Here is a 16,961-nt window from a genome sequence, read left to right as displayed (position 1 = left end):
TCTTCATAAGCATTAATCTTATTTTGTCAATTAGGAACATTCAGCACCCACCCGCTATCAAGGCAGCTGCCTATCATGTCATGCCCTACCTGCACAGGTGTGCTGGCTACTCAAATGATCCAATTAAGGAGGCCATTTAGTCAGCAGCAGCAGAAGTCCTGTGCCTGGACGCTCCAACAGGGGCCAGACACAAGCAGAAGCAGAAGCAGCAGAAGCAGCAGCAGCACCACCTTTTGTTTTTTGGCTGCAGCAGCAGCAAGGCCCACAGGGCTGGCTAGCTGGCTAGCCAGCAAGCAGGTAGCAATGAAAGTAGGAATCTTTCTTTTTAACCCTGTAAGGGGGTGGTGCACTGTACCCGAAGATACTGCCATATCGGGTCAATGCATAGGGCGACGGAAGCAAGCTTCGAAATCGGCCCCCGTTCTCAAAAATCCATTTAATATATGGTCCCCAGATAGGGGACGTATCAGATATTAAACTGATAAGAACAGATACTACACTTGATCTTAGCCAAAAGGCCGAGAAGCGATAACCGTGAAAGGGGCGGGCCCAACAAGGTCCCCTTCATGGGCACTATCACTGCTTGCTGTCAGGGAGGCTGCCAGACAATTTTCCATGCACACTCTGGGCTGGGGGGCAGTCAACCACCAGTACACACAGCAGAACCTAAACCCATACCATTATTGCTAAGCAGCAAGACAGGGGCCCATTGCACTCCCACGGGGCCTTTTTAAATGCAATCCATAACCCGGATTTGCCAGGAACCCTTCTTACTCCTCCTACTTGCATGTGACACTGGGCTTAGGATCTGCATAGGAAACACACACACAAGCACACACCTACCTTTGTTGCCTGCAGATGCCTCCTTGGCTGTCCCCAAACGGTATCAAACCAACACCCACGGGAAGCTGTAAGCATAGAGGACATGCCTGCACCCCATTGGACTTACCTGTGTGGGTTAAATCCGGGTTATTTGACAACCTATGGCGGTGATGGTTCTGCTCAGGCAGAGCAGTGCTGATGCTCCTCATAAAGCTGTCGCTGCTGTGAAGGTTCTAGGTGACATCACAAATCTCTTTGGTTACATACACAACAAAGCTGGGTTGTTGTTGTTTACACTCTGCAAGGCCTGTGGAAGTGAGTGACATCATAGCACTGTAGTTCTGAGGGTTCAAGATGGATGCAACAATCTCCTGTTGCTTCTATGAAGGCCGTAATAGACGACATCACCAAACAGCTCCATAGTCACATACACAGCAAAGGAGAGATGTTGTTTACACCTAGTGATGTCAGTGGTATTGAGTGACATCACAGCACAGTGCTAAGGCTCCTGGGCCTGGACACAGCAGCGGCTGCAATATCTCAACGGAGAATACGTTTATATCTATGTGTGTGTGTGCGCATATATATATATATATATATATATATATATATATATATATATATATATTTCTCCGCCGAAATCACTTTTAAACCCATTTCCACCTTTTTTTCCCTTCTCTTCCTCTTACTTTTTTTTCACGTTTTTTTACGTTTTTCTCCTTTTCGCCTCTTTTCTGGGCGTATTATTCTTCTTTTTCTTCTTTTTTTTCGTCTAATGCATACCCCATCAGTGCAGCAATGCTTATTCAATACCGCCAGCAGATGGAGACACTGGGGGATAATTTTCTAAGGATTTATACTGATTTTTCCTGTCTGAATTTGTCGCACAGAAAGTTGCAGGCCAAATATGTGTGACATTTCTGCGACTTTAGCTTCTAGAGCATTTTTACAACATTATACATAGGTGCTGAATACATAAAAAGCGACTGTTCAGCGACAGACAAGTCGCATCGGCTGAAAGTAGGCCAGAATGTCAGTCCATGTTGGAGCAGGTTTAGATACAGTCTAAAGCATAGATCTCAAAGTCTGTGCACAGAATTTAGCAAGGGCCTCGCACCTTCTGATGCATCAGGTAGGTGCACAATAGCATAGCCTAACCCTCTGTACTTTGGTCTATATTGATGCGGGACATAGACAGCCAGCTGATGACCAATCCATTAGTGCAATGGATGGCTGGAAGCATTTGTCTTTGCCTTTGCAATACCACAGAAGCAATGCATGGTCAATGTACAGCAATGACACACCTGTGTGAACAGCCAGGAGACCCCCCCCCCCCCCCCCCCCCATGTTATGTTACATAGTTACATAGTTAGTACGGTCGAAAAAAGACATATGTCCATCACGTTCAACCAGGGAATTAAGGGGTAGGGGTGTGGCGCGATATTGGGGAAGGGATGAGATTTTATATTTCTTCATAAGCATTAATCTTATTTTGTCAATTAGGAACATTCAGCACCCACCCGCTATCAAGGCAGCTGCCTATCATGTCATGCCCTACCTGCACAGGTGTGCTGGCTACTCAAATGATCCAATTAAGGAGGCCATTTAGTCAGCAGCAGCAGAAGTCCTGTGCCTGGACGCTCCAACAGGGGCCAGACACAAGCAGAAGCAGAAGCAGCAGAAGCAGCAGCAGCACCACCTTTTGTTTTTTGGCTGCAGCAGCAGCAAGGCCCACAGGGCTGGCTAGCTGGCTAGCCAGCAAGCAGGTAGCAATGAAAGTAGGAATCTTTCTTTTTAACCCTGTAAGGGGGTGGTGCACTGTACCCGAAGATACTGCCATATCGGGTCAATGCATAGGGCGACGGAAGCAAGCTTCGAAATCGGCCCCCGTTCTCAAAAATCCATTTAATATATGGTCCCCAGATAGGGGACGTATCAGATATTAAACTGATAAGAACAGATACTACACTTGATCTTAGCCAAAAGGCCGAGAAGCGATAACCGTGAAAGGGGCGGGCCCAACAAGGTCCCCTTCATGGGCACTATCACTGCTTGCTGTCAGGGAGGCTGCCAGACAATTTTCCATGCACACTCTGGGCTGGGGGGCAGTCAACCACCAGTACACACAGCAGAACCTAAACCCATACCATTATTGCTAAGCAGCAAGACAGGGGCCCATTGCACTCCCACGGGGCCTTTTTAAATGCAATCCATAACCCGGATTTGCCAGGAACCCTTCTTACTCCTCCTACTTGCATGTGACACTGGGCTTAGGATCTGCATAGGAAACACACACACAAGCACACACCTACCTTTGTTGCCTGCAGATGCCTCCTTGGCTGTCCCCAAACGGTATCAAACCAACACCCACGGGAAGCTGTAAGCATAGAGGACATGCCTGCACCCCATTGGACTTACCTGTGTGGGTTAAATCCGGGTTATTTGACAACCTATGGCGGTGATGGTTCTGCTCAGGCAGAGCAGTGCTGATGCTCCTCATAAAGCTGTCGCTGCTGTGAAGGTTCTAGGTGACATCACAAATCCCTTTGGTTACATACACAACAAAGCTGGGTTGTTGTTGTTTACACTCTGCAAGGCCTGTGGAAGTGAGTGACATCATAGCACTGTAGTTCTGAGGGTTCAAGATGGATGCAACAATCTCCTGTTGCTTCTATGAAGGCCGTAATAGACGACATCACCAAACAGCTCCATAGTCACATACACAGCAAAGGAGAGATGTTGTTTACACCTAGTGATGTCAGTGGTATTGAGTGACATCACAGCACAGTGCTAAGGCTCCTGGGCCTGGACACAGCAGCGGCTGCAATATCTCAACGGAGAATACGTTTATATCTATGTGTGTGTGTGCGCATATATATATATATATATATATATATATTTCTCCGCCGAAATCACTTTTAAACCCATTTCCACCTTTTTTTCCCTTCTCTTCCTCTTACTTTTTTTCACGTTTTTTTACGTTTTTCTCCTTTTCGCCTCTTTTCTGGGCGTATTATTCTTCTTTTTCTTCTTTTTTTTCGTCTAATGCATACCCCATCAGTGCAGCAATGCTTATTCAATACCGCCAGCAGATGGAGACACTGGGGGATAATTTTCTAAGGATTTATACTGATTTTTCCTGTCTGAATTTGTCGCACAGAAAGTTGCAGGCCAAATATGTGTGACATTTCTGCGACTTTAGCTTCTAGAGCATTTTTACAACATTATACATAGGTGCTGAATACATAAAAAGCGACTGTTCAGCGACAGACAAGTCGCATCGGCTGAAAGTAGGCCAGAAAGTCAGTCCATGTTGGAGCAGGTTTAGATACAGTCTAAAGCATAGATCTCAAAGTCTGTGCACAGAATTTAGCAAGGGCCTCGCACCTTCTGATGCATCAGGTAGGTGCACAATAGCATAGCCTAACCCTCTGTACTTTGGTCTATATTGATGCGGGACATAGACAGCCAGCTGATGACCAATCCATTAGTGCAATGGATGGCTGGAAGCATTTGTCTTTGCCTTTGCAATACCACAGAAGCAATGCATGGTCAATGTACAGCAATGACACACCTGTGTGAACAGCCAGGAGACCCCCACCCCCCCCCCCATGTTATGTTACATAGTTACATAGTTAGTACGGTCGAAAAAAGACATATGTCCATCACGTTCAACCAGGGAATTAAGGGGTAGGGGTGTGGCGCGATATTGGGGAAGGGATGAGATTTTATATTTCTTCATAAGCATTAATCTTATTTTGTCAATTAGGAACATTCAGCACCCACCCGCTATCAAGGCAGCTGCCTATCATGTCATGCCCTACCTGCACAGGTGTGCTGGCTACTCAAATGATCCAATTAAGGAGGCCATTTAGTCAGCAGCAGCAGAAGTCCTGTGCCTGGACGCTCCAACAGGGGCCAGACACAAGCAGAAGCAGAAGCAGCAGAAGCAGCAGCAGCACCACCTTTTGTTTTTTGGCTGCAGCAGCAGCAAGGCCCACAGGGCTGGCTAGCTGGCTAGCCAGCAAGCAGGTAGCAATGAAAGTAGGAATCTTTCTTTTTAACTCTGTAAGGGGGTGGTGCACTGTACCCGAAGATACTGCCATATCGGGTCAATGCATAGGGCGACGGAAGCAAGCTTCGAAATCGGCCCCCGTTCTCAAAAATCCATTTAATATATGGTCCCCAGATAGGGGACGTATCAGATATTAAACTGATAAGAACAGATACTACACTTGATCTTAGCCAAAAGGCCGAGAAGCGATAACCGTGAAAGGGGCGGGCCCAACAAGGTCCCCTTCATGGGCACTATCACTGCTTGCTGTCAGGGAGGCTGCCAGACAATTTTCCATGCACACTCTGGGCTGGGGGGCAGTCAACCACCAGTACACACAGCAGAACCTAAACCCATACCATTATTGCTAAGCAGCAAGACAGGGGCCCATTGCACTCCCACGGGGCCTTTTTAAATGCAATCCATAACCCGGATTTGCCAGGAACCCTTCTTACTCCTCCTACTTGCATGTGACACTGGGCTTAGGATCTGCATAGGAAACACACACACAAGCACACACCTACCTTTGTTGCCTGCAGATGCCTCCTTGGCTGTCCCCAAACGGTATCAAACCAACACCCACGGGAAGCTGTAAGCATAGAGGACATGCCTGCACCCCATTGGACTTACCTGTGTGGGTTAAATCTGGGTTATTTGACAACCTATAGCGGTGATGGTTCTGCTCAGGCAGAGCAGTGCTGATGCTCCTCATAAAGCTGTCGCTGCTGTGAAGGTTCTAGGTGACATCACAAATCCCTTTGGTTACATACACAACAAAGCTGGGTTGTTGTTGTTTACACTCTGCAAGGCCTGTGGAAGTGAGTGACATCATAGCACTGTAGTTCTGAGGGTTCAAGATGGATGCAACAATCTCCTGTTGCTTCTATGAAGGCCGTAATAGACGACATCACCAAACAGCTCCATAGTCACATACACAGCAAAGGAGAGATGTTGTTTACACCTAGTGATGTCAGTGGTATTGAGTGACATCACAGCACAGTGCTAAGGCTCCTGGGCCTGGACACAGCAGCGGCTGCAATATCTCAACGGAGAATACGTTTATATCTATGTGTGTGTGTGCGCATATATATATATATATATATATATATATATATATATATATATATTTCTCCGCCGAAATCACTTTTAAACCCATTTCCACCTTTTTTTCCCTTCTCTTCCTCTTACTTTTTTTTCACGTTTTTTTTACGTTTTTCTCCTTTTCGCCTCTTTTCTGGGCGTATTATTCTTCTTTTTCTTCTTTTTTTTCGTCTAATGCATACCCCATCAGTGCAGCAATGCTTATTCAATACCGCCAGCAGATGGAGACACTGGGGGATAATTTTCTAAGGATTTATACTGATTTTTCCTGTCTGAATTTGTCGCACAGAAAGTTGCAGGCCAAATATGTGTGACATTTCTGCGACTTTAGCTTCTAGAGCATTTTTACAACATTATACATAGGTGCTGAATACATAAAAAGCGACTGTTCAGCGACAGACAAGTCGCATCGGCTGAAAGTAGGCCAGAATGTCAGTCCATGTTGGAGCAGGTTTAGATACAGTCTAAAGCATAGATCTCAAAGTCTGTGCACAGAATTTAGCAAGGGCCTCGCACCTTCTGATGCATCAGGTAGGTGCACAATAGCATAGCCTAACCCTCTGTACTTTGGTCTATATTGATGCGGGACATAGACAGCCAGCTGATGACCAATCCATTAGTGCAATGGATGGCTGGAAGCATTTGTCTTTGCCTTTGCAATACCACAGAAGCAATGCATGGTCAATGTACAGCAATGACACACCTGTGTGAACAGCCAGGAGACCCCCCCCCCCCCCCCCCCATGTTATGTTACATAGTTACATAGTTAGTACGGTCGAAAAAAGACATATGTCCATCACGTTCAACCAGGGAATTAAGGGGTAGGGGTGTGGCGCGATATTGGGGAAGGGATGAGATTTTATATTTCTTCATAAGCATTAATCTTATTTTGTCAATTAGGAACATTCAGCACCCACCCGCTATCAAGGCAGCTGCCTATCATGTCATGCCCTACCTGCACAGGTGTGCTGGCTACTCAAATGATCCAATTAAGGAGGCCATTTAGTCAGCAGCAGCAGAAGTCCTGTGCCTGGACGCTCCAACAGGGGCCAGACACAAGCAGAAGCAGAAGCAGCAGAAGCAGCAGCAGCACCACCTTTTGTTTTTTGGCTGCAGCAGCAGCAAGGCCCACAGGGCTGGCTAGCTGGCTAGCCAGCAAGCAGGTAGCAATGAAAGTAGGAATCTTTCTTTTTAACCCTGTAAGGGGGTGGTGCACTGTACCCGAAGATACTGCCATATCGGGTCAATGCATAGGGCGACGGAAGCAAGCTTCGAAATCGGCCCCCGTTCTCAAAAATCCATTTAATATATGGTCCCCAGATAGGGGACGTATCAGATATTAAACTGATAAGAACAGATACTACACTTGATCTTAGCCAAAAGGCCGAGAAGCGATAACCGTGAAAGGGGCGGGCCCAACAAGGTCCCCTTCATGGGCACTATCACTGCTTGCTGTCAGGGAGGCTGCCAGACAATTTTCCATGCACACTCTGGGCTGGGGGGCAGTCAACCACCAGTACACACAGCAGAACCTAAACCCATACCATTATTGCTAAGCAGCAAGACAGGGGCCCATTGCACTCCCACGGGGCCTTTTTAAATGCAATCCATAACCCGGATTTGCCAGGAACCCTTCTTACTCCTCCTACTTGCATGTGACACTGGGCTTAGGATCTGCATAGGAAACACACACACAAGCACACACCTACCTTTGTTGCCTGCAGATGCCTCCTTGGCTGTCCCCAAACGGTATCAAACCAACACCCACGGGAAGCTGTAAGCATAGAGGACATGCCTGCACCCCATTGGACTTACCTGTGTGGGTTAAATCCGGGTTATTTGACAACCTATGGCGGTGATGGTTCTGCTCAGGCAGAGCAGTGCTGATGCTCCTCATAAAGCTGTCGCTGCTGTGAAGGTTCTAGGTGACATCACAAATCCCTATGGTTACATACACAACAAAGCTGGGTTGTTGTTGTTTACACTCTGCAAGGCCTGTGGAAGTGAGTGACATCATAGCACTGTAGTTCTGAGGGTTCAAGATGGATGCAACAATCTCCTGTTGCTTCTATGAAGGCCGTAATAGACGACATCACCAAACAGCTCCATAGTCACATACACAGCAAAGGAGAGATGTTGTTTACACCTAGTGATGTCAGTGGTATTGAGTGACATCACAGCACAGTGCTAAGGCTCCTGGGCCTGGACACAGCAGCGGCTGCAATATCTCAACGGAGAATACGTTTATATCTATGTGTGTGTGTGCGCATATATATATATATATATATATATATATATATATATATATATATATTTCTCCGCCGAAATCACTTTTAAACCCATTTCCACCTTTTTTTCCCTTCTCTTCCTCTTACTTTTTTTCACGTTTTTTTACGTTTTTCTCCTTTTCGCCTCTTTTCTGGGCGTATTATTCTTCTTTTTCTTCTTTTTTTTCGTCTAATGCATACCCCATCAGTGCAGCAATGCTTATTCAATACCGCCAGCAGATGGAGACACTGGGGGATAATTTTCTAAGGATTTATACTGATTTTTCCTGTCTGAATTTGTCGCACAGAAAGTTGCAGGCCAAATATGTGTGACATTTCTGCGACTTTAGCTTCTAGAGCATTTTTACAACATTATACATAGGTGCTGAATACATAAAAAGCGACTGTTCAGCGACAGACAAGTCGCATCGGCTGAAAGTAGGCCAGAATGTCAGTCCATGTTGGAGCAGGTTTAGATACAGTCTAAAGCATAGATCTCAAAGTCTGTGCACAGAATTTAGCAAGGGCCTCGCACCTTCTGATGCATCAGGTAGGTGCACAATAGCATAGCCTAACCCTCTGTACTTTGGTCTATATTGATGCGGGACATAGACAGCCAGCTGATGACCAATCCATTAGTGCAATGGATGGCTGGAAGCATTTGTCTTTGCCTTTGCAATACCACAGAAGCAATGCATGGTCAATGTACAGCAATGACACACCTGTGTGAACAGCCAGGAGACCCCCCCCCCCCCCCATGTTATGTTACATAGTTACATAGTTAGTACGGTCGAAAAAAGACATATGTCCATCACGTTCAACCAGGGAATTAAGGGGTAGGGGTGTGGCGCGATATTGGGGAAGGGATGAGATTTTATATTTCTTCATAAGCATTAATCTTATTTTGTCAATTAGGAACATTCAGCACCCACCCGCTATCAAGGCAGCTGCCTATCATGTCATGCCCTACCTGCACAGGTGTGCTGGCTACTCAAATGATCCAATTAAGGAGGCCATTTAGTCAGCAGCAGCAGAAGTCCTGTGCCTGGACGCTCCAACAGGGGCCAGACACAAGCAGAAGCAGAAGCAGCAGAAGCAGCAGCAGCACCACCTTTTGTTTTTTGGCTGCAGCAGCAGCAAGGCCCACAGGGCTGGCTAGCTGGCTAGCCAGCAAGCAGGTAGCAATGAAAGTAGGAATCTTTCTTTTTAACCCTGTAAGGGGGTGGTGCACTGTACCCGAAGATACTGCCATATCGGGTCAATGCATAGGGCGACGGAAGCAAGCTTCGAAATCGGCCCCCGTTCTCAAAAATCCATTTAATATATGGTCCCCAGATAGGGGACGTATCAGATATTAAACTGATAAGAACAGATACTACACTTGATCTTAGCCAAAAGGCCGAGAAGCGATAACCGTGAAAGGGGCGGGCCCAACAAGGTCCCCTTCATGGGCACTATCACTGCTTGCTGTCAGGGAGGCTGCCAGACAATTTTCCATGCACACTCTGGGCTGGGGGGCAGTCAACCACCAGTACACACAGCAGAACCTAAACCCATACCATTATTGCTAAGCAGCAAGACAGGGGCCCATTGCACTCCCACGGGGCCTTTTTAAATGCAATCCATAACCCGGATTTGCCAGGAACCCTTCTTACTCCTCCTACTTGCATGTGACACTGGGCTTAGGATCTGCATAGGAAACACACACACAAGCACACACCTACCTTTGTTGCCTGCAGATGCCTCCTTGGCTGTCCCCAAACGGTATCAAACCAACACCCACGGGAAGCTGTAAGCATAGAGGACATGCCTGCACCCCATTGGACTTACCTGTGTGGGTTAAATCCGGGTTATTTGACAACCTATGGCGGTGATGGTTCTGCTCAGGCAGAGCAGTGCTGATGCTCCTCATAAAGCTGTCGCTGCTGTGAAGGTTCTAGGTGACATCACAAATCCCTTTGGTTACATACACAACAAAGCTGGGTTGTTGTTGTTTACACTCTGCAAGGCCTGTGGAAGTGAGTGACATCATAGCACTGTAGTTCTGAGGGTTCAAGATGGATGCAACAATCTCCTGTTGCTTCTATGAAGGCCGTAATAGACGACATCACCAAACAGCTCCATAGTCACATACACAGCAAAGGAGAGATGTTGTTTACACCTAGTGATGTCAGTGGTATTGAGTGACATCACAGCACAGTGCTAAGGCTCCTGGGCCTGGACACAGCAGCGGCTGCAATATCTCAACGGAGAATACGTTTATATCTATGTGTGTGTGTGCGCATATATATATATATATATATATATATATATATATATATATATATACTCCGCCGAAATCACTTTTAAACCCATTTCCACCTTTTTTTCCCTTCTCTTCCTCTTACTTTTTTTTCACGTTTTTTTACGTTTTTCTCCTTTTCGCCTCTTTTCTGGGCGTATTATTCTTCTTTTTCTTCTTTTTTTTCGTCTAATGCATACCCCATCAGTGCAGCAATGCTTATTCAATACCGCCAGCAGATGGAGACACTGGGGGATAATTTTCTAAGGATTTATACTGATTTTTCCTGTCTGAATTTGTCGCACAGAAAGTTGCAGGCCAAATATGTGTGACATTTCTGCGACTTTAGCTTCTAGAGCATTTTTACAACATTATACATAGGTGCTGAATACATAAAAAGCGACTGTTCAGCGACAGACAAGTCGCATCGGCTGAAAGTAGGCCAGAATGTCAGTCCATGTTGGAGCAGGTTTAGATACAGTCTAAAGCATAGATCTCAAAGTCTGTGCACAGAATTTAGCAAGGGCCTCGCACCTTCTGATGCATCAGGTAGGTGCACAATAGCATAGCCTAACCCTCTGTACTTTGGTCTATATTGATGCGGGACATAGACAGCCAGCTGATGACCAATCCATTAGTGCAATGGATGGCTGGAAGCATTTGTCTTTGCCTTTGCAATACCACAGAAGCAATGCATGGTCAATGTACAGCAATGACACACCTGTGTGAACAGCCAGGAGACCCCCCCCCCCCCCCCATGTTATGTTACATAGTTACATAGTTAGTACGGTCGAAAAAAGACATATGTCCATCACGTTCAACCAGGGAATTAAGGGGTAGGGGTGTGGCGCGATATTGGGGAAGGGATGAGATTTTATATTTCTTCATAAGCATTAATCTTATTTTGTCAATTAGGAACATTCAGCACCCACCCGCTATCAAGGCAGCTGCCTATCATGTCATGCCCTACCTGCACAGGTGTGCTGGCTACTCAAATGATCCAATTAAGGAGGCCATTTAGTCAGCAGCAGCAGAAGTCCTGTGCCTGGACGCTCCAACAGGGGCCAGACACAAGCAGAAGCAGAAGCAGCAGAAGCAGCAGCAGCACCACCTTTTGTTTTTTGGCTGCAGCAGCAGCAAGGCCCACAGGGCTGGCTAGCTGGCTAGCCAGCAAGCAGGTAGCAATGAAAGTAGGAATCTTTCTTTTTAACCCTGTAAGGGGGTGGTGCACTGTACCCGAAGATACTGCCATATCGGGTCAATGCATAGGGCGACGGAAGCAAGCTTCGAAATCGGCCCCCGTTCTCAAAAATCCATTTAATATATGGTCCCCAGATAGGGGACGTATCAGATATTAAACTGATAAGAACAGATACTACACTTGATCTTAGCCAAAAGGCCGAGAAGCGATAACCGTGAAAGGGGCGGGCCCAACAAGGTCCCCTTCATGGGCACTATCACTGCTTGCTGTCAGGGAGGCTGCCAGACAATTTTCCATGCACACTCTGGGCTGGGGGGCAGTCAACCACCAGTACACACAGCAGAACCTAAACCCATACCATTATTGCTAAGCAGCAAGACAGGGGCCCATTGCACTCCCACGGGGCCTTTTTAAATGCAATCCATAACCCGGATTTGCCAGGAACCCTTCTTACTCCTCCTACTTGCATGTGACACTGGGCTTAGGATCTGCATAGGAAACACACACACAAGCACACACCTACCTTTGTTGCCTGCAGATGCCTCCTTGGCTGTCCCCAAACGGTATCAAACCAACACCCACGGGAAGCTGTAAGCATAGAGGACATGCCTGCACCCCATTGGACTTACCTGTGTGGGTTAAATCCGGGTTATTTGACAACCTATGGCGGTGATGGTTCTGCTCAGGCAGAGCAGTGCTGATGCTCCTCATAAAGCTGTCGCTGCTGTGAAGGTTCTAGGTGACATCACAAATCCCTTTGGTTACATACACAACAAAGCTGGGTTGTTGTTGTTTACACTCTGCAAGGCCTGTGGAAGTGAGTGACATCATAGCACTGTAGTTCTGAGGGTTCAAGATGGATGCAACAATCTCCTGTTGCTTCTATGAAGGCCGTAATAGACGACATCACCAAACAGCTCCATAGTCACATACACAGCAAAGGAGAGATGTTGTTTACACCTAGTGATGTCAGTGGTATTGAGTGACATCACAGCACAGTGCTAAGGCTCCTGGGCCTGGACACAGCAGCGGCTGCAATATCTCAACGGAGAATACGTTTATATCTATGTGTGTGTGTGCGCATATATATATATATATATATATATATATATATATATATATATATATATTTCTCCGCCGAAATCACTTTTAAACCCATTTCCACCTTTTTTTCCCTTCTCTTCCTCTTACTTTTTTTTCACGTTTTTTTACGTTTTTCTCCTTTTCGCCTCTTTTCTGGGCGTATTATTCTTCTTTTTCTTCTTTTTTTTCGTCTAATGCATACCCCATCAGTGCAGCAATGCTTATTCAATACCGCCAGCAGATGGAGACACTGGGGGATAATTTTCTAAGGATTTATACTGATTTTTCCTGTCTGAATTTGTCGCACAGAAAGTTGCAGGCCAAATATGTGTGACATTTCTGCGACTTTAGCTTCTAGAGCATTTTTACAACATTATACATAGGTGCTGAATACATAAAAAGCGACTGTTCAGCGACAGACAAGTCGCATCGGCTGAAAGTAGGCCAGAATGTCAGTCCATGTTGGAGCAGGTTTAGATACAGTCTAAAGCATAGATCTCAAAGTCTGTGCACAGAATTTAGCAAGGGCCTCGCACCTTCTGATGCATCAGGTAGGTGCACAATAGCATAGCCTAACCCTCTGTACTTTGGTCTATATTGATGCGGGACATAGACAGCCAGCTGATGACCAATCCATTAGTGCAATGGATGGCTGGAAGCATTTGTCTTTGCCTTTGCAATACCACAGAAGCAATGCATGGTCAATGTACAGCAATGACACACCTGTGTGAACAGCCAGGAGACCCCCCCCCCCCCCCCCACGTTATGTTACATAGTTACATAGTTAGTACGGTCGAAAAAAGACATATGTCCATCACGTTCAACCAGGGAATTAAGGGGTAGGGGTGTGGCGCGATATTGGGGAAGGGATGAGATTTTATATTTCTTCATAAGCATTAATCTTATTTTGTCAATTAGGAACATTCAGCACCCACCCGCTATCAAGGCAGCTGCCTATCATGTCATGCCCTACCTGCACAGGTGTGCTGGCTACTCAAATGATCCAATTAAGGAGGCCATTTAGTCAGCAGCAGCAGAAGTCCTGTGCCTGGACGCTCCAACAGGGGCCAGACACAAGCAGAAGCAGAAGCAGCAGAAGCAGCAGCAGCACCACCTTTTGTTTTTTGGCTGCAGCAGCAGCAAGGCCCACAGGGCTGGCTAGCTGGCTAGCCAGCAAGCAGGTAGCAATGAAAGTAGGAATCTTTCTTTTTAACCCTGTAAGGGGGTGGTGCACTGTACCCGAAGATACTGCCATATCGGGTCAATGCATAGGGCGACGGAAGCAAGCTTCGAAATCGGCCCCCGTTCTCAAAAATCCATTTAATATATGGTCCCCAGATAGGGGACGTATCAGATATTAAACTGATAAGAACAGATACTACACTTGATCTTAGCCAAAAGGCCGAGAAGCGATAACCGTGAAAGGGGCGGGCCCAACAAGGTCCCCTTCATGGGCACTATCACTGCTTGCTGTCAGGGAGGCTGCCAGACAATTTTCCATGCACACTCTGGGCTGGGGGGCAGTCAACCACCAGTACACACAGCAGAACCTAAACCCATACCATTATTGCTAAGCAGCAAGACAGGGGCCCATTGCACTCCCACGGGGCCTTTTTAAATGCAATCCATAACCCGGATTTGCCAGGAACCCTTCTTACTCCTCCTACTTGCATGTGACACTGGGCTTAGGATCTGCATAGGAAACACACACACAAGCACACACCTACCTTTGTTGCCTGCAGATGCCTCCTTGGCTGTCCCCAAACGGTATCAAACCAACACCCACGGGAAGCTGTAAGCATAGAGGACATGCCTGCACCCCATTGGACTTACCTGTGTGGGTTAAATCCGGGTTATTTGACAACCTATGGCGGTGATGGTTCTGCTCAGGCAGAGCAGTGCTGATGCTCCTCATAAAGCTGTCGCTGCTGTGAAGGTTCTAGGTGACATCACAAATCCCTTTGGTTACATACACAACAAAGCTGGGTTGTTGTTGTTTACACTCTGCAAGGCCTGTGGAAGTGAGTGACATCATAGCACTGTAGTTCTGAGGGTTCAAGATGGATGCAACAATCTCCTGTTGCTTCTATGAAGGCCGTAATAGACGACATCACCAAACAGCTCCATAGTCACATACACAGCAAAGGAGAGATGTTGTTTACACCTAGTGATGTCAGTGGTATTGAGTGACATCACAGCACAGTGCTAAGGCTCCTGGGCCTGGACACAGCAGCGGCTGCAATATCTCAACGGAGAATACGTTTATATCTATGTGTGTGTGTGCGCATATATATATATATATATATATATATATATATATATATATATATCTCCGCCGAAATCACTTTTAAACCCATTTCCACCTTTTTTTCCCTTCTCTTCCTCTTACTTTTTTTTCACGTTTTTTTACGTTTTTCTCCTTTTCGCCTCTTTTCTGGGCGTATTATTCTTCTTTTTCTTCTTTTTTTTCGTCTAATGCATACCCCATCAGTGCAGCAATGCTTATTCAATACCGCCAGCAGATGGAGACACTGGGGGATAATTTTCTAAGGATTTATACTGATTTTTCCTGTCTGAATTTGTCGCACAGAAAGTTGCAGGCCAAATATGTGTGACATTTCTGCGACTTTAGGTTCTAGAGCATTTTTACAACATTATACATAGGTGCTGAATACATAAAAAGCGACTGTTCAGCGACAGACAAGTCGCATCGGCTGAAAGTAGGCCAGAATGTCAGTCCATGTTGGAGCAGGTTTAGATACAGTCTAAAGCATAGATCTCAAAGTCTGTGCACAGAATTTAGCAAGGGCCTCGCACCTTCTGATGCATCAGGTAGGTGCACAATAGCATAGCCTAACCCTCTGTACTTTGGTCTATATTGATGCGGGACATAGACAGCCAGCTGATGACCAATCCATTAGTGCAATGGATGGCTGGAAGCATTTGTCTTTGCCTTTGCAATACCACAGAAGCAATGCATGGTCAATGTACAGCAATGACACACCTGTGTGAACAGCCAGGAGACCCCCCCCCCCCCCCCATGTTATGTTACATAGTTACATAGTTAGTACGGTCGAAAAAAGACATATGTCCATCACGTTCAACCAGGGAATTAAGGGGTAGGGGTGTGGCGCGATATTGGGGAAGGGATGAGATTTTATATTTCTTCATAAGCATTAATCTTATTTTGTCAATTAGGAACATTCAGCACCCACCCGCTATCAAGGCAGCTGCCTATCATGTCATGCCCTACCTGCACAGGTGTGCTGGCTACTCAAATGATCCAATTAAGGAGGCCATTTAGTCAGCAGCAGCAGAAGTCCTGTGCCTGGACGCTCCAACAGGGGCCAGACACAAGCAGAAGCAGAAGCAGCAGAAGCAGCAGCAGCACCACCTTTTGTTTTTTGGCTGCAGCAGCAGCAAGGCCCACAGGGCTGGCTAGCTGGCTAGCCAGCAAGCAGGTAGCAATGAAAGTAGGAATCTTTCTTTTTAACCCTGTAAGGGGGTGGTGCACTGTACCCGAAGATACTGCCATATCGGGTCAATGCATAGGGCGACGGAAGCAAGCTTCGAAATCGGCCCCCGTTCTCAAAAATCCATTTAATATATGGTCCCCAGATAGGGGACGTATCAGATATTAAACTGATAAGAACAGATACTACACTTGATCTTAGCCAAAAGGCCGAGAAGCGATAACCGTGAAAGGGGCGGGCCCAACAAGGTCCCCTTCATGGGCACTATCACTGCTTGCTGTCAGGGAGGCTGCCAGACAATTTTCCATGCACACTCTGGGCTGGGGGGCAGTCAACCACCAGTACACACAGCAGAACCTAAACCCATACCATTATTGCTAAGCAGCAAGACAGGGGCCCATTGCACTCCCACGGGGCCTTTTTAAATGCAATCCATAACCCGGATTTGCCAGGAACCCTTCTTACTCCTCCTACTTGCATGTGACACTGGGCTTAGGATCTGCATAGGAAACACACACACAAGCACACACCTACCTTTGTTGCCTGCAGATGCCTCCTTGGCTGTCCCCAAACGGTATCAAACCAACACCCACGGGAAGCTGTAAGCATAGAGGACATGCCTGCACCCCATTGGACTTACCTGTGTGGGTTAAATCCGGGTTATTTGACAACCTATGGC

The 16,961-nt window shown here is 46.5% G+C and overlaps 8 non-coding genes across 8 annotated transcripts; all 8 read right to left on the bottom strand.

Moving 5' to 3' along the window:
• Positions 1 to 339: 339 nt before the first annotated feature.
• Positions 340 to 530, bottom strand: LOC130312255 (U2 spliceosomal RNA). Its single transcript, XR_008860388.1, has one exon. It is a non-coding gene; the product is annotated as a U2 spliceosomal RNA (small nuclear RNA).
• A 2,100-nt stretch (positions 531 to 2,630) lies between these two features.
• On the bottom strand, positions 2,631 to 2,821 carry LOC130312254 (U2 spliceosomal RNA). The gene has a single exon (XR_008860387.1). It is a non-coding gene; the product is annotated as a U2 spliceosomal RNA (small nuclear RNA).
• Positions 2,822 to 4,896: 2,075 nt separating this feature from the next.
• On the bottom strand, positions 4,897 to 5,087 carry LOC130312253 (U2 spliceosomal RNA). The gene has a single exon (XR_008860386.1). It is a non-coding gene; the product is annotated as a U2 spliceosomal RNA (small nuclear RNA).
• Positions 5,088 to 7,182: 2,095 nt separating this feature from the next.
• On the bottom strand, positions 7,183 to 7,373 carry LOC130312279 (U2 spliceosomal RNA). The gene has a single exon (XR_008860411.1). It is a non-coding gene; the product is annotated as a U2 spliceosomal RNA (small nuclear RNA).
• Positions 7,374 to 9,464: 2,091 nt separating this feature from the next.
• On the bottom strand, positions 9,465 to 9,655 carry LOC130312278 (U2 spliceosomal RNA). Its single transcript, XR_008860410.1, has one exon. It is a non-coding gene; the product is annotated as a U2 spliceosomal RNA (small nuclear RNA).
• Positions 9,656 to 11,745: 2,090 nt separating this feature from the next.
• Positions 11,746 to 11,936, bottom strand: LOC130312275 (U2 spliceosomal RNA). Its single transcript, XR_008860407.1, has one exon. It is a non-coding gene; the product is annotated as a U2 spliceosomal RNA (small nuclear RNA).
• A 2,096-nt stretch (positions 11,937 to 14,032) lies between these two features.
• Positions 14,033 to 14,223, bottom strand: LOC130312263 (U2 spliceosomal RNA). Its single transcript, XR_008860396.1, has one exon. It is a non-coding gene; the product is annotated as a U2 spliceosomal RNA (small nuclear RNA).
• A 2,089-nt stretch (positions 14,224 to 16,312) lies between these two features.
• Positions 16,313 to 16,503, bottom strand: LOC130312252 (U2 spliceosomal RNA). The gene has a single exon (XR_008860385.1). It is a non-coding gene; the product is annotated as a U2 spliceosomal RNA (small nuclear RNA).
• Positions 16,504 to 16,961: the final 458 nt, after the last annotated feature.

This window comes from Hyla sarda, unplaced genomic scaffold (genome assembly GCF_029499605.1).
Source record: "Hyla sarda isolate aHylSar1 unplaced genomic scaffold, aHylSar1.hap1 scaffold_1711, whole genome shotgun sequence".
Lineage (NCBI taxonomy): Eukaryota > Metazoa > Chordata > Amphibia > Anura > Hylidae > Hyla > Hyla sarda.
This window is presented reverse-complemented; position numbering and strand designations above follow the sequence as displayed.